Source organism: Anser brachyrhynchus (assembly GCF_964034855.1).
Source record: "Anser brachyrhynchus genome assembly, chromosome: 1".
Lineage (NCBI taxonomy): Eukaryota > Metazoa > Chordata > Aves > Anseriformes > Anatidae > Anser > Anser brachyrhynchus.
In genome coordinates this window covers 27,448,624-27,472,321 of record NC_137694.1, presented here as the reverse complement: position 1 = coordinate 27,472,321, position 23,698 = coordinate 27,448,624, and the positions used below count along the sequence as shown (strand labels likewise).

Below are 23,698 nucleotides of genomic sequence, written 5' to 3'. Positions count from 1 at the left end.
CATATTGTTCAAAGACTGGAACAGGTTGTCTGGGGTGGTTGTGAAGTCTCCACCCTTGGAGGTATTCAAAAGCCACCCGCATGTGTTTGTGGGCATCATGCTGTAGCTGACCCTGCTTTGAACAGGGGGATTGGTCTAAATGACTCCCAGTGGTCCCGTTGAACTTCTACCATTCTGTGATTCTGTGATTTTTCAGTGCAGGTGAAACAAAGACACCAGGAACAACTTCTAGTACAATGATAAATGTTCTGAGTTAGTTTCCACAATTATGGAACAATCCCAGGTGAGCCCTGTACCTGGCATTATTTGCTCTTTGGTTTAAAACTATTTACCAGACATGGAGAGGCCATATTTTCCATCATAAAAAATGTTCTTTTAGTGTTGGGAAGGCTGATGTCAGTGGACTGAACAGCCTTGTTCACAATCCAATTCAAAAAATCTAGCTTGGAGAGGTACATCAACTTTATGAAGACTTCTGTAGCTTTGAACATAAATTGAGTCACAGCTCAAGAGACTACTGCGGCAAGAATAGTGTGGAAATGGAACTGCTGGAAAACAACCCTGCCTCCCAACCCTAAGATATGGTGTTTACAGTTCTGTTTATTCCATGATTTTATATACGATGAGCTCTAGATTTAAGGTAGGAATTGTCACCATGACTGTGTATGTTGCCAGTTTTGAAAGGCGTTTTGCTCAAGAAACTAGTTTTCCAACTGTATTAGGCCTCGTTCTTATTTAAAATTTTTACTTGCATGAAAAATCATAAATAGGGGTATGACAAAATTGATTAAGTTTCTGAAGTCTTCTGATTCCCTAGAACTAAATTAGTTGATTATGAGACAGAAACAGTCCCAGCTGGACTAAGCAGACTTCTATGACTACTGTGTAACAGCCAGGTTTCTACACTGTTTCCTCTAACCACTGGGATAAAGGAATTCACTTTGTTTATGAAAGACAGGCCCTGGGGAAAAAGAAGAAGATGCCACACTGTACATCAGAAATGTAGGTCCTTGCTCAGAACTCCCAGAAGAGGTAAAAGATGAACTTAGCACCTCAAGGAAATTACAGAGTAAAAAATAAAGGCGATGTTGTTATAGGGACCTGCTAGAATAACCTCATCAGAAGAACTTAGCAGAGGTGGGGGGTTTTGTTTGTTTGTTTGTTTGTTTAAATTTTTGTTTTGTTTTGCTTTGTTTTTGCAACTAACAGATGCATCCAAAGGGTGCCTCCCTTACTTGTAATAATAGGGGACTTGGATTAAACACAGATGCGTGCTAGGAAATAATGTCAGGATGTAGAAAGTCCAGTAAGTTTCCAGAACATGTTGGGGACAACCTTTTAAGAAGATGGAAGAAGCTACTGAGAAGCTTACAGCTGTTTTAGAACTGATTCTGCCTAATAGGGAGGATCTGGTTGAGAAGCTAAAGGTAGAAGGTACTTTCGGTGAAAGTGATTACAAAACCATAGAGTTCACAAATCTAAAGAAAGGGAGGAATGAGAGCAGCGGAACAAGGACAATAGAGTTCAAAAAATCAGACTTCATCGAACTCAGGGAACTGGAAGGTAGGGTCTCTTGGGAAGATATTCTAAGGAAAAAAAAAGGACTGCAAGAGAGCTCGCACTTACTGAAAGGGACTATATTAAAGTTACAATGGCAGACTGTCATGGTGCAAAGGAAACATATAGAGCATAGCAAGACACCAATATGGCTCCATCAAAAAGCTCTTTAAGGACCAGGAAAAGAAAAAAAAAAAAAAAGAAAGTAGAAAAGTATAAATTTAAGTACAAGAGCAGGAACAAGGACCTACAGGCATAGATGTAATAGTCTCTGAAGGAATAAGATGCAGAACAGATAAAAGTGAAAGTTTCAACTAACAAGAAAAATAAAGTACAACAAGAAAAATATTTTAGAAATGGAAAGATGACAAGGGAAAAAAATATGTCCGTTGCTTAACAAGAAAGAAAAGAGAACAGCAGGCAATAAAGGCTGAAATGTCAGTATTACCTTTGTTTCAACACTCACAAAGGGTAAGACTTGATCAGATACTTGATGTACAATACACTTAGTACCAATGCTGTTTGAAATGCCATTCTCACTTGCAAAATCACAAATACTGAGTTGGTATAGATAAACATCATGAGATGGATGTTTAAATATCCAGAAAAACAAAACACTCACAAGAATGTTACCAAAAATTATCTGTCCAATTGTCAGAAGATGTCAAACAACACAGTGCAGAGATCCATTGTAGGCTGCATTTAATATGTTCCTCAATGCCTTGGACAACTGACAAGAGAGTATACTTGTCATATTGAAACTGCAATAGGTTGCAAACACTCAGCTTAACAGGAGTCAATTTTTTAATAATGTTGATAAATGAAAGCATGGATTGAAATCACTGTGTTTGAATTCAATAAATGCTAAGTAAAGTGCTCAAAAAGGGAAATTCAAATGCATAAATACAACAAGAGAATAGCTGACTAGTCAGCAATACTGAAGAAAAAGCTCTGGGCTTTCAGCAAATCAAACACCTAATTTAAGTCAAGAATGTGACAGTATTTCAAAAGGGCATTCCAGGAGGTATTTTGAGGAGCATCATCTACAAGACACAAGAGTTGTTCAGCGTAGGAGAGATGTCACCTAGAGTGCTATGTATACTTCTGGGCACTACAACGTAATACAAAGATAACCTCTGTTTTGGAAGACAGCCCAGGCGATAAAAAGAATGTAACAGATTTAGAAAATACAATCTTCAAAGAAATGTTAAAAGAATTATTTTGTATTAATCAAAAAAAAAAAGGATGAAAAAAGAAAGAAAGAAAAAATCATTTAGAGGAAACTTGGGTACATTCTTTCAATACATAAAAGGGTTTTATAGGTAGTATGACACCCACTGTTCTTCATGCCTTCTGCAGATTTGACAAAAAGTAAAAGGATTAAGGTTTGCTACCAGTAAGAACTTTTTAAGGATGAAGAGAGGTAAGTGTTTGAACAGGCTGCTTCAAAAACTTCATTGGAGGTTTTTAGGAACAGGTTTGACAAACAAAATTGCAGTGTTGGAAAATCCTTGTATAATCTTGGCAAATCTTACTGTTCTTTTAAGCTTAAAAGTTTTACTTAAATAACTATCAGACTTTCACTACTGATTCTTCCTCAGAAGAGGCTTTTACTTTCCTCTCAGACCTTATAAAATTCAGGATGCAAAAGGGAAGGGTTCTGAAGACAATTGCATAAGCAAATAATTTATCACAGTCCCATAAATTCCAATACCTGAAAAATTTATTCATATATTGAATCTCTTTATTTACTGATCTTACAGCAGAACTCAGTAATCCCATCGTGCCCAAAAACATGTTTTCCTCACAAGTCTTTGGAGAACAGTAGTCAGAACTGGTGTGAACATGGCTAGTATAACCCAGTTTGTGAGAAAGAGGATTATCATGGTGTTTATCTGGAGAGGGGAAAGCCCATGTTTTAGGGAATTAAGACAGAAAATGTTACCCCTACTAATAGATAACTTCCCCAAACTACCTGCTTTCCTATAGTGTCTGATTCCTGACTTTTGTAAGAACTCCCAATGGGGAAGACTCATGGCACATGGATATTTCTTTTGATTTTATCCCGTTAGCAGTAATTGTAGACTTTGCCATTCTGAAGAACTGCCTCAAACACTCTATGCTAAAATAAAACCATGGTGCCATTTCCTTTATCCAAAGATTCCTTGATGCATCGAAAAGAATATAGTATATCCTGACTAGAATAGGTTCAAAGATGATAGGACCTCTCAGGCTTCACATCCATGTAACCCAGCGCTTCCTTAAGATGGCTGTTACACAAGCTGTGCTTCTGTGCTTCTTTACACAGACACTGCCCCATGTCCCTGTCTGAAACTCTACTGCTGTTGACTCAAAAATTTAACTTTCACCAATAGAAATGTCAATCCACATGTATCAGTGGTGTCCCACTTCCACACAGGCCCTTTGGCATTGCTTCACTTCGCTACAGTCCAGTATTATACCTTAACACGTTCCCTCCCATCCTTTTTTTTTTTTTGAAGCCTTGCTCAGGACGATGTGGTTCTCATTGTTCTTTAGCTACTGGTATCACACTCAGGCTGCTCACCCAAATATTCTTCCATAAGCAGTGATTTGGAATCTTACATGCCTGTATCTTTAATTTTATTTCCTTTTTTTTTTTTAACGTGATTACACACCTGTGTGGATTTGTTTGAAAGTGAACTGAGTATTTAAGTGAAGTGAGATAGAGGGGAAAATAGTTATTGTATGTATTAAATATTCTTTGTTCTGTTTGTAATCATAGCGGCAAGTCAGTAATTGTTTTGATATAGTATTGATGACTGAGTAACTATTAAATAATCTATTGGGCTGTATAAAGGCCTTTGTTAGCACTGATCAAGCAACCCTAATAAGAGACCCCACTGAAGCCACATTTAAAGCAAATGTAATTTTCTATGGGTGTTTTATAAACAGCCTCATTTTTGTGTTTAATGTCAAACCACCTCTCTTGGAGTGACCTTCTGGGTGAACCCAAACACTCCATATTGTGAACTCCTGATCCAGGGAGCTTCTTGACCCAAAGCTGTCACCAGTGGTGACAGGCCCAGCAGGGTCAAGCTGCAACTGCAAGCATGTGGACACAACACCAGAGCAAGCCAGGAACAGAGGAGCAGATACTGAACTTAGTAATACCACATTTATCTAGGTTGACAGAGGTTATTTTGCGTTATTACAAAATGATCTGTCTCTTCCCTCATTGTACAGCAGCTCTTCAGGCAGTCTTGTTGTGGTAACAGCTGCCAGGTAGTTCCTGAAACATGCAGGCTCCTTCATTTGACTGACCTGACAGCATACAACTCTCATTTGAGTTCCTGCAAATTAATATGCCTCTTCCTGGAGATTTCAGATTATTCATTACAAGGCCTCAGAATTCAAGCCAGTGATAGATAATGTGGTGAGGGTAGTCAAAGTAACCATTTAGCTCACTGGTATGACAATACAGCTCCAAAACCAAGTTATTTTGTAAGGTCATATATAAAAGCCATCCCTACATTGCGTGTAATCAAAGATAAATGTAATAACACTGGTAATATTAATCATATAAATCAACTCAAATGCCAGCTTTAATTCTGACAAATAAGGAATATTTGAGCTACCTATACACACTGCTTTTAACATCTTCCACCCAAAGATCTCAACTAGCTGGTAAGCATTATTTGGTAGGTACCATCCTTGCTTTACTACAGACATGGAGTCTGACATGAATGTAAATTAATTTATTTGCCAAATAACAAAATTATGGAAAAATGAAAAAGAAACTACCACATCTAAAATTAAGTGAAATTAATTGTAATGCATTTTTTAAAGGCAAGTACAAAGGCATAGTTGGCTCTTCTAAAAAAAAAAAAAAGATTTTCTTTTGTCTGGAAACATGTACTTTAGGATTAAAACAGAGAGAACTCTTGCTAAACCATGTGAGTTCAGATTTTCATTTTGCTGTAACAGAGTAGGCAACATTCCTGCTGTGTACTTTTACTACTATTTTACTTTTTCTCCACTAGATGTCCTCAGCATGTCACACTATGCTTTGCTTTCACAGTATCTTTAATCTGAAAGGGTATATACTTTGTTTGAAGTGTGTGTTATTAAGATATCATGATTAATGACTTTCACTCCAGAGTTCATTTTATTTGGAAGATTAGCAAGACACGGGTCCTCAAGAGCATAATAATTTAATTCTCTTCTTAAGATACAGCAGCTTTCCAATTTAGGGAGCAATTAAGAATCATGTATGCTTTCTCTCTGAAAATATTTAAGCAATCAAAGCCTTAAAACAAACAAAAATCGTCGCAGTAAAAATCCTTACATATCAAAAGGGAAGCCTTAGCAGGTTTTTTGTTGGTTTTTTTTTTTTTTTCCTCTGTTATTCTATACTTTCAAAGGATGTGTAACAGTTCCACAGACCCATTCACAGTTGACTGGGCTAACAGCAGGAGTCTTGCTTAATTTGAGCTTTAATGGACCTTTAGAAGTAAGATGAGAGTAAAATCTGGAATGATCACAAATATCATTTTAAGCCTTACCCACCTCCCCAGAAGGGCCTCTGTGACAAAGCATGGGAGGCTGGAAACAAAGCTCTTATATTAGACTCTTAAAGCAGGTAAGCTGAGCTAGAACTAATTTTGCAATACTTTTCTGAAAATGCAGTAAGCTCTGTGGAGCTTCAGGTTTTCTCATGGACTCAGCTGTAAGTGCTGCCACAGTAGAACAGTACTGCAGAGGTCTGTGTGTCTGTTGCTTTCAGGGATGCAATAAGGATTTCTAAAAGGCGTCAGCGGGTCTCCAACTGGAAACACTAGAGCAGCATGTTTCTGACTTGCAGGGCATCAGGTAAAAAGTTAGTGCTGTGTAGATGAGCAGTTGCTGTCCCAGAGAAAAAAAAAAAGGAAAAGAAAGAAAGAAAAAAAAAGAAAGTACTCTGAGTGACCTTTTACTCGATAGCTAGCACACATCCCTGGAACAATAGTAAACACTGATTGGGGGTCCACAACCTCCAGTGACTTCACAGCACATCGGCAGAGCCACCAGGACTTACTGCGACAATAAAAAGCCTAATTCAGCCAATAATAGCAAAGAATAGATGTAAGAAACATTGAAACAAAGCCTAGTGCTCCTGTTGTCAGACATTTGCTACTTAGATAGTTAGGTATTTCAGCTTCCAGAACTCAAAAAAGACATTACTTGCGTGTGAGTGTGTGTGTGTGTGTGTGTGTGTGTGTGTAAAAGGCCCTAAAGAATTTTACAGTGGAAAAACAGTCTTAAAAGTGAGCTGGCTAACAAGGCTGCTGAGAGGCTATTTCGGCTTTATTGTGAGAGGAATCTTAGAGGTTTTGTGCAGGGTTTGTTTTTTAAAAGACAATGAAGTGTCTAATTTTCAGCTTGTTCCTCTCAAACTATTTTCCTCTAGCCAGATCTTCAGTGCTGCCTGAAAGAAAATGGTGAAAAAAAAAAAAAAAAAAACAATATCACAGGATTCAGGAAAGCAGAAATTGGGCGATCAAAAGTAGAGCTGCAGAGAAGAGAGTCAAATACTTTCAAAACTTTCTGTTGTTTGCTTTCTCTTTAACATTTGAGCAACAAAGGGATTCCCCTGTGCCAGGGAAAATCTTCACCGACCCCATTGCAGCAGCATTCCTGTATCCATATGCATCAGCAGGAGGTGCGCATCTGACCCATGAGAAGTTCTCAATTGCTGTCATTTGTGGAAGATTTTGCCTGGGGTGGGTTACTACTCCCTCAGGAACCAACCTGAATTTTCTTAGTCTTAAAACATTTCCACAACTTTCCGCTTATACAAGCCCTGTCACTTTGCCAGTGGGTTGCACATAGGCCACCAGGCAGAGCCAAGGCCTCCTTTTGTGATGTTTTCAGTGGTTTGGAGGCCAATGTGTGGGTTTGACCACAGAATGGCATCCCTGGTGCTGATGCAGGGCCACCATTCTGTGGCCAGGTTGTGCCAGACTTAAGGAGGCTCCAGCTGAGCCATCCCATTGCCTCCTGCCTCAATGGCAATGGCGATACAAGGACCAAACTCCCAAGTTCCCCAAGCCCTTCCTGCGGGGTATAACCCAGGGCAGTCTTTGTTTCCTGTCCCTAGCTGTGGGACGAGCTGCCTGAGGGGTGGTGGGTGGCCCAGAAAGAAGTGGCCATGCTGGGGACCCGGCCGGGTCACTTAGGGACTGTGGTCTCCTGTGTGCCCCTGTCTGGGGGTGCGCCAGCCTCCAGCACCCTTGCTGGACTGGGAATGGTGGCCAAGGGAGACTGCTGAGGATCTCAGAGCGGCAGGACCAGGCAAGGATGGTGACAGCAGAGTTGTTTCTGGCTCTGCTCACCCTGTCTCAAAAAAAAAAAAAAAAGCATGCAGCCTCAGTCATCTCTTGCTTAATTGCTTAATTAGATAATTCAAATATTAGTATCACAACTATCTTGAAAATAAGTAGCCATCCTGGTTGAGTAAAGATCAGATGAGATCCCTGGTTCCTGTTGTTTAATCCTTTTACAACTCCGCCAGCTGGAGCCATATGCATCCTACACACAACCAGCTGGATGCATCACCTTGTGAGAAGTGATTCAAGAAAAGGTAAAGCTGAACTACTTCAGTACTCCTTCACTTAGGCCTCAAACACATTAAGCCAAACAAATTGCAATAAGTGTGCAGGGAACTAAGCCAGAAGCCACACAGTCTGACAGCACAGTTTTACTGCTGGCTTCCTGAGTCACCTACAAGTCCCTAAGGAGCTGTCTGTCTGTGCATCCCCATCTGCAAAGCAGAGATAATACTCCACCAAACTCTGTGGAAGGGGGTCAGCTTCTAGTAACTAATCTTTTTTTTATACATTCTGCATGTTTATTGTATATATTACTTAATAACTGACACACTTTCACAGAGTAAGGTAATTTACCAAACTGTTAAGAGTTTCCTGAGCGCCGCGCAGAGGTTCGTTTTACCTCCTGAATACCCTAAAAGTCATAAAAGTGATCCTAATACCTTCAAAACTGAGAGATGTGGAGGTCTGTGATTGATTGAGCAAAATTTTTCAAAATTAGGATAGAGTATCTGAATTGATTCAAAGCAAAATTTCTCTGACTTTTTTTGTGGCATAAATAATGTTCAGAGTGCTCAAAATGTAACTTGCTCATAGGGAGTGTTTGACAATGTAAAAGGAGAACATTTCCTCCCCGAAGTTCACGTGGTGGGCTGAGTAAAGCTCTCTGGGGCTTCCCCTTCTGCAGATTTCAAGCAGGGGAAATATCACCAAATGTATCAGATCATCTGTTTTCTTCTACTCTTTCCTGTCTGCAGACTGTCTAAGGTCCTCTGAGGTTCCTCTGGAGTGGAACTCCCCTTAGATACCCCACAGAGTTCTTCTGGTCAACAAGGTAAAAACCTCAGCTTTTCTCCTTGTCATATGTTGCACTCATAAATATTTTCCTCTTCATTCCTGACTTCTCTGCTTTGAACTGTCCCTGTTAGACAAACCTGTGCTTTCTCCATGCCTCAGGTGTCCTGGTGCCATAAAGCAGGAAAAGTTCATGGACTACATAAGCTCACTAATTATGCTCTTTCACAGAGTTGAGCTCTGCCTTATTTATCCTTCTCATCTTTTTCCAGACTACATTCATCTTGCTGAAAGTTCATGTGTGGTCTAAGCTCGCCATCTAGGCTCCTTAATGGAGACACCGAAAATGATTCATTTCATCTCTGTTTTACAACTTCAGAGGATAAAATTATTCACCTTTGGAGGAGTTCTTCTACCTCTTCCCTTCTCTCTCTCTCTCTGGGGGAAGTCTAAACAACAACCTTAGCCTGAATGTTATCATTTCTTTAATGAAAATTAAATGAGCTGAATTTCAATCCCACTTATCAAAAGCTTCCCCCCAAATAACTGTTCTATTCCTCCACCCTCTAGTATTTTTGGAAATTGCAGAGGCTCCATGAGGAGCCTCAAAAAGAAGGAGTCACGTCATGGTATATAAAGCTTGCCAAGCAGTTGATCCACTGAGCCAAAAAAAAAAGGACTGGAAACATTGTACAGCCCTCTCTCCTGGAAAACGTTAGGGTTGCATGCTTCTGCAAAATATGGGATGCTTGGATAAAAGGAATATATTACTCCCAAGAACCTCCACTATCTCACCATTTCATGGCTCAAAAATTAAGAATTAGAAACCAAGAAAACGCTAAGTAGCACTCTCAAAAAGAACATCCAAATTATCATAATTAAAGACTCCATGTATAGGCCAAATGTCTAACACTGTAAAGAGTTTACAGTAAAGCACACACAGACATACATACATAGTTTCAGGATCCTCTGTGAGGAACTATCAGTATGAATGCTACTATTAGTAGATAATAATAATAATAGTATTTAGTATAGATATTATAGTAGATAATAGATAACCCAACCCCTTGCTGTAGGAGACTCATAGAGTATTTTACTAGATCCAGACCTCAGGAAAGAGATGCAGGTGGTCTTTCTTTACAATTTGTCTAACCAGAAGGCTATTTATTTTCTACAGAGGCTGTTGTAAATATCTCCCATGCTTAGTGATCTTTAATTTACCATCCTTAATCAGCATAAATAATTGGCATAAAAATATGAATATGAAAAAGCAGAGTATAAATATTTTGTTGTACTATTTTTTTTGTCATAGAAATCCATGTTGTGTTCTGTATAAACACTTATATAGAAGGTGTTTTGAAAATCTCAACTATACTCATAACTTTTATATATATATAGCCAACTACACAAGTAATCAGTCTAGTATTTTCTAAAATCGCTACTGTTGTTGTAGTTAGCAATAGCACAGTTTTCTGAAATTATAAAGTATTAAAGTGCATTATGACAAAAAGTTCATATGGGATGGGGTGATATTCCCTCTGAACTCAAGTTTTATCATATCTTTTCATTTTTTGTAACTCATGTTCTTGAAAGATGAAATTCGAATAACTTGTTGCACCTAGTATTTTAGTAAAGTGTTTGGGAAAAAAAAGTTAATACAGCCTGACAGAGGACTCTGTCACACAACACTCTTTCTTATGTCAAATGCAATACTTCTTTCAGAACAGACGGTGTTCCTGTCATAGTAATAACAAGCCCAGATTCAGGAATATTTTTCATCAGTTGTCCAGAACAAAACTGATGAAGTTATGGTATTACTTGCATTCCTACTGTTAAGTACACGTTCAAGTGTTTGGAAAGCTGAAGCATTCTGAATTTTAATTTCTGGATATAATATATTATTAAAATTGTTTTAAGATTTAAAAAAAATAAAATAAAAATGAAGGCTTGCCTTTAAAGTTCAGTTTTAACAAATCTGTTGATTAACTTGCTAGGCATTCTTCCTTAATATGATTCTCTTTTTTAACATAGAAGCTGCCCAACCATTCAGATGTTCAACTATACCTGTGGCAGGTCTCAGAACCCATATCAAATCATTGCATCCTAGGAGCACACCTTTAAATGAGGCTGATTTTATGCATTTCTTGTATTGGCAGAGATTAAAAAATTCCCAAGAATTAATAGCAGTGAAGAGGAATTGACAGAAATTCTGCTGGAGTCCCTAAAAGCAGTCCTCAAAGAAAAAAAAATAAATATTTTTTGAAAGGCATAGCTCTGAGCAGGGAAAATCAAATCTTTTGGGATGATAATGGCACATTTTAAGAAATCCAGCATAAAAAAAATCCCATAGGAATAGTGCTAAAACCTGTAAAGTACAATAGAATTGAATAGAATAATAATAATAACTGAAAACTAACCTGAAAGATGTGTAAACTCAGACTGGGGAAGAATGGTGCTCACTTTTTATTTGGGGGAACAGCAGTCCTCCAGCACAAGCCCACACATTTTCTATTGGCTGTTGACTAAACTAACAAAGGAGTGAGAACTCCGATCTTGCCTAATTATTAAAGAATATGAACATTGAATAACAGCAACCGCATGTCTCAGTGCCAAACTACAGATCTGCCTGACTACTATCTCATAAGATCAGCACCCCTCAGAGAATTGCTGGGAGAGGGGAACAGTAAAATGTTAATCATTTAGCTTTTTAGCACTCACAGAATTCTGCTCACTAATGCAAAATCGACTGAAGTCTGAAGAGTATAAAGTGGTCAGCATTACAATCATAAATTAAAATGTAAAAAAGCAATATTCACCTACTTTTATAGCAAAATGTATGTATGAAAATCCACTACTGCCACTTAAGTATTTCAGGTAATAACTGTTCAAAAAACATCTATATCAAGGGGACTCTTTCTATCTGAGGTTCAGCTCAAGGTTAAGAGATGCCAGTTTGGGTGCCTGCCTGTAGAAGTCCATGCTGTGTTAGATATCTTAAGCTTCCATTACAGTCACTGGTTATCAAGTCAGTAATCAAAGAACAATTCAGTTCCCCTTGGAGGAGCTGGTTGGTTGAATTACTCTCCATGCACTGTACTGCCCAGATCTTCACCGAGTTTAAGGGAGTTTAGACACTTAGCTTACAGGACACCTCCCTGTAGGTGTCCAAATCTCAATTCAAATCCCATTTGTTTAGAGGGCTTTAAAGCATGACATTATGGCACTTCCTGAGAAAGGCAGAGTTTCATTCTGCTCAGACTTATTTCCTCTAAGATTCAGCTTGGTCCCCATCTTGGAAGAACTACTTACATTCTGTATGCCAAGGGGGTATGCACCTGCAGTTCTTCTATCCTTCATGTACGTGACAGGATATACTATTTAATTGAGAGATCATAGGTTGTTATTTTTTATCTCAGGACCCTGTTTTATTTAGTGCAGAAGTCTAATGGTAAATGTGATAAGAGAAAAATTTTGGGTTCAGGACAAGAGGACACTGTACATCTGCTTGAGATCTCTTTCCATAGTTCTAATATGATCTACAGAATATTGCTCTGCAGTATTTATCATGTTGTTTGCTGTTGTATTCCTCAGTGATCACTAATCTCTACTTCTCCATTTATCATTATTTGCTGCAAGCAATTTTTTTTCTCTTTGATACTAATTCGAAGCATCTTGAGACAGAGCTTATGTGTTCAAACTGGATACCTCAGTCCAGTCACAGCACTATCAAAAACAGGTAGGAAGGAACTTATTTGTGAAGCATTCTCAGACTACATCTAATATGCTTAGGAATCACTGACTTCAATAAAAAATGGCAGTAGTCAGATTGAAAGTAATTTAAAGAAGGATCTAGAAGTGATTTCTTATATTAAGAACTGGTTACAGTGCTCCAAGAACCGTGAAACCTGGGGACCTCCTCAATCTGGTAAGGCCGAAACCTACAATCCACAACTTCCCAGGAGATTGCCCAAACCACAAGTTTTTCATTCCATTTCTTGAAACCAGGCCACAATTCAGCCAGGAGTCCCTGGGACAGAGATCAGGTTTGACCCTGTTGACCACTGTTGACCACCATGACCACCATGAGTTAGAAGTCAGGGGCTTGGGACCCTGCTCAGGGTCTGTTTACACATCATGGATTAAAACATCAGTGGACAAAAGGTACAACTGACTTTGGTAGCAGGGACTAGATGCCACTGTTGCAACCAGTTAAAAACATTTCTCTGAAGCCTGGTCCTAGCCACAGCCTCCCATCTTTTAAACGCATTTGGCTCATACACTGAAGAACTTCTCTACCCTCCACTGTGTTAGAATGATTTCACAGAGTTTTTCTAATCCCTTTTTCAAGTAAATGAACACAAAGACCTATAAATAGGTTTTAAATTACTGTCTCTATCACACGCAGTTTTGGAGGACGTGAAATCTCTTGGGAGTTTGATCTGTGTTAATTAAATCCAAAAAAAAAAAAATCTCCATAAGGTCTAAAGCATGCTTAATGAATTAACATGGAGGCCCCGTTGAGCAAAAGGCTTTTAAACTCCTGTGAAACAAATCAACTCACATTTTATTATTATCCACTTAACAAATTTAATCTGTCACTTTATATCATGTGAAACCGCAGTTTTTCATAAATGCTAATTAAAACCATTAAAAATGGAAATCTTCTTCTAAGGGGTTTATGCAAAGTGTGAATATTGATGCAAAGAGATAGGCTTATTTGTCCTTATGAATGAAAGATAGTACTTCTGTTACAACAAGCTATGCTTGTGAAAAAGAATCTTCTGGGAGTAAGCAGAGCTGCCTAAATAAATTTGAGACATGGACAGCTTCAACACCACTTAAAGGAAACTGCCAGTGCCATGGGGTACCACTGGTTTTAGGGAATGTCATCACACCTGAATCACAAAAAGCTGAAGAAAGGAAAACAAACTGAACTGAAAAATAAGTGCCTGCTGATTTAAATCCACAGAACCCATATGGATTGAAGCCAGTTTAGTGATCATCTTGACCCATAAGTTATTAATGTACAGGAATAGTGATGCTCATAGCAAAGCAGCAGAACTGAGTCGGGTATGATGCACAGAGCATCAGAGTGAATAAACCTCCTAGCACGCAGCAGGAAGGGATTGAATTCACATGTAGTGCATCCCTTCTGTGCCAACTGTTCTTACTCTGCCAAATTTTTTCCAAGCATGCATATGATTACTGCTACATTTTCTGCTAGTAGATCCTAAACAGGATGACAGATCAGTAGCAATAAACACGAAAAATTCACAGCTTAAAATTCTACTTGAAGTCCATGTAAGCAGCCTTTAAATCTTGCTTTCTTTACACTTTCTTCTGACCTTTGCTTTGTTTTGCATGTACAGTCATTTTTATTTTTTTCCTAAAGCTCTTCAGACCAATTCATTTTCCAACAATTCAGCACACATCAGAAACAACACTGAAGCCTCCTAGAAATGCATTGAAAAATACAACTGCAAGGGTCATCAGGAAATCACCTCATCCATTCCCCATATCCACTACACCCATCATTCCTGATGAGTGTTCGTATAGCAAGATTCCTTCACAGACAACCTGATGTTTATCAGTGGTACTGTGTATAAGCCCTAGCATAAACTCAAATGTTACTTTTACCTGATTATTATCATTTGTCACATCAGAAATCACTTCTGTTGACCACGTTTATATTTACTGTATATTTATATTTGTTTTCTATTTAGAAGGATATATATATATAGATAAGTATCATATTGTATATGTATTTTATAAAATATATTTATGAACTTTATAACATGAACACTCTCCTGGCTATTTACTTTTCTTAGACAAATATGTCTCACCATTAGAAATGGTAAGTGGTTTTTATATGCTATATATTGTGTTTTTAATACAATGAATTCTTTTTTTACTTTCAGCTATCCTAATTATCAGGGTCCACAGACCTCCAAACAATGCTATTCATGTATAAACTATACTTGCTGTCTAACAAGAATTTAATATAGCACATGTCACAACATGAAATTAATAAGCTAAGTTTACCAAAAAGGGATGGCACCTCTTACTGGTAAATGTGATGGCATTTTATTCAATTGAGGAAATTCAAGACAGATCTGAGTCACTCGCATTCACATGATGTTCAAGTGCCCACACACACAAAAAAATAATATACACAACTTTTTACTCCTGAGACTTTATACCTCAAATGTCTTAGACCAGTGATTTCACTTTGGTTTCACTTTTTGTCAATATAACACTCTGAAAATGAAATTTTGCAAACATGGGATCATATCCTCAGACCTGTTTCAGGAGACATTAAGTTATCTCAGCCATTCCAGCAGGGGATTTTTCTTCCATGGGGGATTCCTCACATACTTTTGAGCTAGGATATAGTCTTTATCCTTTTTCCTAAAGCTTAACTCAGTGGGAATGAGAAAAGCAAAAATCAAAAGACGATGATAAAGGTAAGTATCTACAAATACACAAATAGCTTCCAATGAATAGGCCAGCATCGAGACACTGAGAAACTGACAAAAAGCCACCTTTGCCACCTCTCTCTAATTCTGTGCCAAAAACAGGTGACAAAATTGAAGAGACAGAAAAGAATCATAGCAGTAAAACAGATGTATTTAGGAGGGGAGAAAAATGAGTCATTTCTGAAAAGTCAGTAGTTGAGTTCTCTCTTATTTTCAGTAGGACTGTTCAGAGGAAAAAAAACTGTAAATCAGCATATGTAAGGGTAGCAGCAGAAATAAATATGGTAAGAAGGAAAAAAAAAAAAAGTTCAGATACTCAAGCTGGAGACAATAATAGGGCATTTCCAAGCTTAAAAAAAAAAAAAAAAAAAAGCCAATGGTAGTATTTAGGCAAGAACAAGATACTGATTTCTAAAATGGCAGAATGATGTGAAAGTGATAGACTGAAAAAAAAACCCACAAGTTAGCACAAATATAGCCATTGTCCTTAAGCTCTAGTGCTAAAACAAAACTGTCATGGATGATTTCTCAATTGCTATCAAGAGCAAAGACAGTGATGTCTGACCAGTAAATAGTTCTTCTATTTGAGTTAGAGCATCCACAGCACTGAAGAAGCACCACTGATTTCTGCGTTTCGTTCAATCACGGACTCATAGCATCATTTAGAAGAACCCAGGTTAAAAGAGATCTCGAAAGATCAACAGGTCCCTTCCATGGGAAAAGGGAGCCTAGATGAGATTATCTATCTAGCACCGCGTTTGATTGCATCTTGAAAACCTCCGGCGATGAGGAGGCACATGCACAACACTCAGGACCTAGTGAATAGCCTCTGAGAATTTTGAGAATGATCCCAAAACACATAAAAGTATACATAATAATAAAATTGTATTCTGTCAGAAAAGAGAATGACATGCAAAAGACAGGTTAAATGCTTTCCATAAGCAAATTATTTATACCTATATCTATGCAAATTGAGTATAAAATGAAACCAAAATAAAATAACATTAAAGTCTGCTTCATGTTAGATAAACCCATCTTGTGTAAATGGACAAAGTTTATCGCATTACTAGTTTATCATGTAAGTCAGGCAGCAGCTTTGCATTCAATAAACACTTTTCGCTCTAGATATTGCTACTCGTTATGCCTTTCACCTTTCTATCTTGTCCTTTTATTACGTTATCACCCAACAGCCTTAGTCATTAAGAATCTGACATCTTATCCTTTTACATATGATCAGATAAGCAGAGAAAACTGAGAAACTTTATGTGTTAGACAATGGTAGTCAGATGAAAAAGGGTCACAAAGATCCTGACACTATTGTGAGTCATTTGGACATGACACAGGGATAATCTTACGGAAAAAGATACTGACAAAATTTGTGGCCAAGATATCAGAAATTAGTCCAGCGTAAAGGAAAGAAAAAAAAATCATTTTGGAATTTAAATATATTAAATTATGAGAACTTCTTAAAGATATGGCAAATTTTATTTTTAAATCAGATTTTTAGCATCCCGTCCTACCATAATGTCTTCTCCTACCAAGAGGAGAGCTTCTTCAGATAAATGCGCAGCCCTCCTTCCTTCTTAGACCAGGAAGAGAAACCTCCTGATCATTGAGGATAAGTAGAGAAGACAAAATGAGGATTCGTGATACTTCCCACCCAAGGCTGCTTCAAAAGTCAGAGGGAGCTAGGCATCCTGCATTGTATTCATATGTGGATATGTATGTGTATACTGTGCACATATATATTGCCTGCACAATTCCAGGCATATGATCTGTGCTGCAAATGGGGTGGCACTGGACTCAGCACACACACAATGTGCACACATGCAGAAGAAATGCACACAGCACCTTCTCAGCGCTCATCGCACCTCCGAAGCCACGGCACACACATTTAGAGCTGTCTGCTCCACGGAAAGGCCAAAAAGCCCTGGGCTGCAACACAGACTTGTCCTTTATAGAGGCAAAGTCCTCACTCCTACGTTCCAGACTCCTTTCCAGAGAAAGAGCTGGCAGAGAAGCATAATTGCACTTTAAGATCAACTGAAAAAGGGCATGCAAGATCTCCTTCATTTAAGCATCACATGTTGTACAATATGTTGAAAGAACATACATCCTCCTTTTTTATATCTAAAAATACATAGTGACATTTGAAAGGAGGAAGCGAGTTCCAAATATAGATGTGGGAGATTTCAGCATTGTCATCCTGTGCTGCTAAAAGCTTTGATAAAATCACTGAACACCCATTGTTCCATATACACAGAGCCATTACCAGCAACTGAACACTTGCAGGACACTGCATATTTTCCATCCATTCGGGGCATGATTTTGATTACTTTACTCATGCTTAATAGTGCTTTACTTCTGGAGTAACTCCTCTTATGTCAGTGGTAGCAACCATGCAATGCAAATAAACATATTCTAATACTGGACTTTTTTTAATTGTTTCATTGTTCTTTTGTAATGTAAGCAAATATAAACTTATCCTTTCATTTTTGTGGGTTTATTTTGGAAGAAATTTTCTTTCAAGGTAAATGGACCAAAACAAGCTGATATATTTTTAGCAAAGTAAAATAATAAAATGGTTCCTTTAAATGTTAGTTATGTCATGAAAAGATAATGATCTACAGATGACTTTAAAAGCTAAGACTTTTCTGTTAATTATGATTATTAATTGAACAAGATGTCTCAAGTGCTTTGGAAAATATTAGGAAAGTGACTGCTATTAGGAAAGAAAAAATATCTTAGAGTTATGAGAGTAATTTTAGCATTCTGTAATAAATTGCAGACCACACCTATTTTTACACGACATTCAGTTCTACAGACACTTTAGGGGAAGTAGCACATGCATAGGCTCCTTGCCTCCATCAAATTTGCAGCATCTGAATGCCAGTAAAACATCCAGTCTTTATTTTCTATTTTTTATGGTTTTAAATATAGATTGACCAAAGAAGGGATGGAAAAATCAGGACATGGTTACCTCTTCAGTGTCAGATATTTTAAAGAACATACTGTCATATTTTTCTTTCTCTCTCTTTCACGTAGCTCCCTTTTTCTTGGCTTGAGAAACCTCTGACAGCCTGTCAGAGAGGAGACTGCTTTCATACTGCCTTGCACCTGGGACAGCTATTCCAATTAGAAACTGAAGTTCTGGATTTGTCACTGTGCCATCCTAAAACTTCTGACCAAAGTCAGCAGCAATGACGTAACTTTATGTTCAATGCCATTATACCTACATCTTGCAACTGAGACGTGAAAAGTCAGTGTGCAAGAGTCTATTTAAGGTTATACCACATTCTACATCTCTGAAAATTCCACACCAGATTTGCTGCTCTGTATTGCATTAAAAATAAATAAATAAATAAATGCAATTCAGATCATTAAGCTGTTTTCACTGCCACACATTGAGTTTTACATGGCTGGAAATCTTTCCACCAGAAAAGCTCAGCTGGAGAAGCGTGGCCCCGTGGAGGGCACCAGAGCCTGAGCAGGACCAAGTCATCAGCTGCGATCCAGCTGCAGGACGGACTGGACAGCAGGGCAGGGAAAACCACAGCTCCCTCCTTGTCACTCTCCCCTTTGCCCTCTCCCAGTACCTCCAGTGCTGCACAGCTGGAGCAGAGATGAAAAGCTGACTCACACCAGGGCATCAGCCAGCACCAACAACGAATGGTTGCTGCACTTACACATACTGCTCTAACAGTGATTTTAGCAGCATACATCAAAGAATATGATTCAGCCAAAAAAAAAAAAAAAAACCTCTGTCTAAGCATCTCAGCCCTGACCTTGTGAAATACTGCAATAGCCACTCAATAAAGGCAGTGCACCCAGTATATCACATGCAAAATTTTACACTATAATAATGAATTTCACGGCATCTTCATAAAACAAAGAAACACTCTGGTTATTAGTGTTACTCTCCCCTTAACATACTACTTTTCTCATCCCAATAACCTTTAAATTATGATACAAAGTATTTCATGGCAATTAAATGTATTTTCCTCTTTGTCCAAAAAAATGATTCTCAACCTGTTCAGAACATCCCTGGGCACCACTGTAACACAAACGTATAATTAAAAATATCTTAGTTCTCACAGCTTGCTGCAGTGAAGTTAGGCTTCTACTTTTTTTTTTCTTTTTTTTTAAATGGGTTAATACATTACAACCAGTAAAGCATATGCTTTCTTGTTTCTATTTCCTGAAGAAATATTCTCAAAAACGTTACCTTCAGTAATGCTGCAGGCACATGGTTTGCTGTGTGTATTTTCTGTATTGGCTTTTCAGACACAGAGCATGTTCTCCTTCAGTTCTATATGAGTGACTGTGTCTCCCTTTAGACAAGGTCATGCTATATAAACCAAAGTCGCTTCCTCTTTTTTGCAGAAAGCTCATTCCCCATTTATTAAACAGAAATCTTCATCTGTGACTAATGTAGAAGCATAACTATTTTGACTACTGTCAGCCTCTCAGAGAAATTTCAGGATATTATTTAAAAATAAAAACAATAGGTGTTTCTAAACTGCTATTCCTCTAACACAATTTTAGTAAAGAGGCCCTGAAAAATGGCAGTGTCCAATACTTCATATGGTAAAAACTAAAATACCTACTTAGTCTAATGAATAGCAATACTACTCAATACCAAAAGCTAAACAAAAAAGTAAAACTGATTACTATTTTCTTGAAATGCTGACTACATTTAGGAAAAAAATAATATGTATAAATATTTTAATATTATCTTAATTTATGTGCATGATTTATATCCTTATTCATTCCAAGTGTTCCAGTAAATCAGCACACAGTTTGTGTTAAATTTTACAGACCATAATATTTTATAGATTTTTTCTGTACAATTGTGAGTATACTTAATCAGGGTTGTGATGGTTGGATGCAGACAATAACGTGGCTTTTCATTGTTAACACTTCAAATACAAAACATATTCCCTGGTCTGAAAATGGCTCTGAATCCAACTTTACTTTAATTTAATTTGCTGTTGCAATGTATTTTCTTTTATGTTTTGTCTGAGTTAGGTGTTATTCTGACAGACTCAGCTTTAAGGAAATGAACTCTGTATGTCAAATCTCATTTCTTCATTAATATTACACTTAATGTACAAGAAAATGGCATCTCTGAGTGGAAAAAGTATTGTTCACTTCATAGAGATTTACAAAACATTTTTCTGAGTTTGAGGCAGTCTTTTCCTAAGTTATTATGCATATGGTTCTGTCTTGGGCATGTTCTCTTTTTCCATGTGAAACGTTTTTCCAGACAAAAGTTTCAGGATTTTTTTTGCATTTATTTAGAATTTTAAGATGCACTTCAACTTATTTAAGACACAGTCAACTATGAATATTTCAGAAGCGCATACGAGCCTCAGATTTAGTTTGATCAGGGCTAATTTGTGCCTATGAGATACGTCTGGCACATTAGAAAATTTCTGGATACATTATGAAAGAACCTACTATTTGCAGGGAATTCAGGGAATGTAGGAATATGACTTTTGGGTCATAAAGAACACTACTGCGTGCTCACAAGAAGTGACATCTGTCCATGAAATCCTCTGCTCAAGTGCTCCTACTCTTCCCTAAATAGGGATCAACAAGTTTTGACATGCCCTTACTAGCAACTTGTGAACCCAAAGGCCGCGAGCACGTAACTACAAAGATTAATGAGTCTTTCCTCACATTTGGTTTCCGAATTCTTTACTATAACCAGTTTGTCTGTTAATTCTGAGATTTGCCTGTAACATGCAACAAGCCAATGTGCACACTGATAGTTTGCAAAGTTTCCGTACTGCTGTCAGGACAAAACTGCAGCCCTGCCACCGGCCATTGAGGACGAGTCTGGGTACCCCCAAGCCTGTGTGAACCACCTGGGTTCCTCCCACCTCTGCTGAGGCCACATTCCATCTTAACATTAGACATAACAAAATCTGATCGAAGGCGAGTTACCAACCCTCAGGATGTCATTTTAGTTGATTTCCACCCACGCTAGCCTTCTCTGTACTCCCACGGTTTCATTATATTGCCTCACCTGAAATTCCCGGACTAGATACCGGGCTCCCCACCCACGCACACAAATGCTGCACCTCAGTATGCCCTTCTGCTTGCAGTCTCTTCTGAAGGAACTCAAAGGAAAAGATGCAGAAAAAGTCTCCCTTTTCCATAGTTGAACCTCTTACTCCAAAGTAAGTCCTCATACCACACAAAGTATTATGGGAAGCTGAAGAGTAGGATGTCACTTTTAATAGTGCTTTATCTCTTCTCTCTGTAATAAATGTAACTCTTCTTTGTGTCCAATCATTCATTCAGCATCAAAAGCAAAATCTCCTAAACTTTTAGACGTGAACACGACTCTTTAGCCCGTAATATTACATAGCATGATGTAACAGGGGGTTGTAGTGCAACCTTTAAGAGCCAAAGCCTCTGATCACTTTGTCTTACTCTAGAACAATTTGTCTCAACAATCAAACTGAAGTAGGAAAAAGGAAATATTACTGGCATTTTGCTATCTACTTAGTTATAGGAAGTATTTCTATGCTTCCCTACTCTACTTACTGGCTACTTCCTCTTTGTTCAATATGACTAATTTACAAACTGATAACAACCTAGTTCTTGTTAGAAACTCCCAGGAGGTGCTGTTGCGGCAGATGTTGGAGTTTAACTGCTGAGTCATTGTGTCATCTGATCATACCAAAAATGAGTTCTAAATTTACAGATTTATGTCAAAATTAAATGAAAAATCGCAAGCTGGTAGTAAAGTTCTTTGCCTTGGATTCATGTTTGCAGATAGCAATTGTAAAACAGAGTTAGGGAAAGTTACTGCAGACCTCCTCCAATGGAGTGTCTGAGCTTCCTACCAGTCACTCAGTGGGTATGCTTGTCACCATCACCCTCAAAGAATCCTTACACTAGACAATACCATTTCTTAAAAAGAAAAACAACTTTATACATATAGCCTCAATTGACAAGTACTCAATGTAGAGAACCACCATAGGCCGTGCAATATTTTTTGACACTGATTTCATTAGAGCTCTAGAGAGAGAGAGATTAGTTTAATTTTAAAAGCTAAACCAAATGCATGACAATAACAGCAAATAGGAGGACGGAAATAAAATAAAATAAAATAAAATAAAATAAAATAAAATAAAATAAAATAAAATAAAATAAAATAAAATAAAATAAAATAAAATAAAATAAAATAAAATAAAATAAAATAAAATAAAATAAAATAAAATAAAATAAAAATTTGTATTATTATATAAAGCAAGGAGATGACCAAGGTATTGATGGCCTCTGCATCTCCCAAAATATCAGTAAGAACACTGAAACTCAATACAGTTAGTGCAGGTTGGGTACTACCGCAGGCCGTGTCCTCAGGAAGGAGATACGCAGAGAGGAACCTAGCAGAGGCACCGACCCACCACATCCTATTGCTTCCCCAGCTAAAGAGAGGCAGTGATACAACCTGCAAGAGCTGGGCATTGCCAGTGGTACCTAGCAGTCCACATTGACTTTGTGTTTGCCTTATGTGGACTAGTCCCATTCTTTCCCTCGAAGATGAGAATGTAATTTCAGCAATGAAATTAGGTATAGACCCAGTATTAGCATTAGTGTATTAGTATAGGCCCAGTATAGGTACCTTTGTCTCATATGTGTTTCTTACCAAAAAGGATGGCTATGTACCACTCCCCAGGATCTCCCTTGACTGCCTGTTATCTGAATACACAAATTATCCAAGCCTAGGAGAAGAAGGAACCAAACTATAAGGGAAGAATTAGTCATTTTGTACTCAGGCAATTCTATTTTTGTTCATGTATTAACCAGGAAATGTTTTATGACAAAGGATAAATTATGTCACAAACAAAAAGTTATTTTTTCTTTGTGGTAAATAACTACAGCTCATGCTAGAACAGGAACCATACTTATTCCTTTAAAGAAGAAGAGACTGTCGGAGTGAGAGCTATTCAGAAACATACATGTTGTCCAATTCTGGCTTGCAATTGTATTCTTCAGGCTTAACGTATGACAAAGATATTTTTTAATTCCCCCAAAATACTGATTCCTGCAATTCACACAATTGATGTATAAGTGTATATAAACCATCTACCCACTGGACCTTCATTAAATTGAGTTTCCAAGTAAAGACATGAAAGAAAAGCATTGAAAGAAAGAGTGTGAGAAGAACTAATACATTTCTAACTCTAGAGTGAGTTCCACAATCCTTTCAACTCTCTGTGTGTATTTAATGCAGGCCTGACTCCGGGAGAATTTGGTAACTTCGCCTGTGACAACCACCACCACTGC

General features: G+C 37.8%; 1 protein-coding gene across 3 annotated transcripts in view; it reads right to left on the bottom strand.

The window, feature by feature from the left end:
- The window catches only part of TFEC (transcription factor EC), a 149,855-nt gene extending 130,145 nt beyond the window's left edge, over positions 1–19,710 (bottom strand). For all 3 annotated transcript variants that reach the window (XR_013939641.1, XM_080556476.1, XM_080556478.1), the window contains exon 1: positions 19,620–19,710. The gene's annotated coding sequence lies outside the window, so the exon portion shown is untranslated. The remainder of the gene's footprint in view (positions 1–19,619) is intronic.
- Between the last annotated feature and the right edge of the window lie 3,988 nt (positions 19,711–23,698).